This window comes from Myotis davidii, unplaced genomic scaffold (genome assembly GCF_000327345.1).
Source record: "Myotis davidii unplaced genomic scaffold, ASM32734v1 scaffold992, whole genome shotgun sequence".
Taxonomy (NCBI): domain Eukaryota; kingdom Metazoa; phylum Chordata; class Mammalia; order Chiroptera; family Vespertilionidae; genus Myotis; species Myotis davidii.
In genome coordinates this window covers 61815-63261 of record NW_006283543.1, presented here as the reverse complement: position 1 = coordinate 63261, position 1447 = coordinate 61815, and positions in this window count along the sequence as shown.

Genomic DNA, 1447 nt, shown 5'->3' with positions numbered 1-1447 from the left:
AGGCAAACTTCAGCACCAAAAAAGTCACTAATTTCTAGTTTTCCTACCATTTGATTATCATTGTTTTTATTATTGTTTTTTCCTAAATGTACATTGTTTTTCTGTTTTTGTTTATTTTATACATATTTTTTGGTTGATTTTTCTTTGGTAAATGGCATTTAAATATGTAAAATAAATATCAAAAATATAAATCTTTTTTTTTTACTATGGTTGCAAATATAAAAAAAATTATGAATATTTCTATATGTGACACAGCACCAGAGTTAAGTTAGGGTTTTTCAAAATTTTGACATGCTGAGCTCAAAAGGTTCACCATCACTGCTCTAGGGCCTCCCAGGAGGTGCAGGAGCTACAGAGGGATCTGCAGACAGCTACTATTTGCTATTTATATTGGGTTTGGAGGTGCTCAGTCAAGACCCAGTTGTGAAGCAAGGTGGGCTGGTGCTAGTGCCAGGTCTTGGGCTTTTTATTGATAGGTTTGGGGCATACTGTCACTAGCTGCTGCTGCTTGTTTGAGAGATTTTAGCAAAGTCTGAAGCCTGAGCTGGGACAGGCCATTCATATGAAAAAGCTGCTACAAACAGTTTGGGTGGGACTGCAAATTGGATGGGGTGGAGTCTCAGGGAATTACCAGGGTGGAGCAAACAGTGTGCTCCAGGCTGATGGAGACTAAGATATGGCTGCCAGTCAGCCCTGCAGCAGAGGAGGTCCCAGCACAGGAACAATGACTCCTTCGAGCTCCCCTGTCAGGAAGAAAGCTTCCCACGAGTTTCTGCCCTGAAGCAAGACATATGTGTCTGCCCTTCCCCCTGCCCTACCCCACGCTGCAGCTCAGAAGAAATGGGACCATGTAAGTTTGTGCGCAGGCCCTTTAAGAGGAACATCTGGGTCTCCAGCAGCCTCCTTGTTGCTCAGCCATAATCCCTGCTCGTCTTTACAGCTTATGGTTCTGGGGACTTCTCTTTCCACCTCTGGAACCCTGGGTTTGGGGTTGGTGTGGGGCTGGGACCCCTTGCTCCCCACACAAGGCCTCCACAGAGATGATCTCCATCCTGATTTGAAATAGCACACATGGGCATTGGACCAGCCTGTTCCATGCCTCCACCCCTCCAACCACTGAAAGCACATTGAAGTCCCGGAGAGATATCTCAGCTGTTGGGGGTGGAGGGGGGGCGGTGCCACTGAGAACTCTGGGATCTAATCCCCAAACTGGGCTCCCCAGCAGAGAGCACCAAATCTGAGGATGGTATCACATAACATCTAGCTGTGAAAAGCAGTGGGGTGCTGTCTGTTAGGGAGTAGCAGCTGAAAGTTCAGGTACCCCCTTGAAGGGCCAATGCACAAAAATTCCCTGTGGAGCCACCCACCTTGTGCTCTGGGAGAGGGAGGGTGAAGTGGACTGGAGCTGTGAGAGTAGAACCCAGAACTGGGGACTCAGAGGACAGAA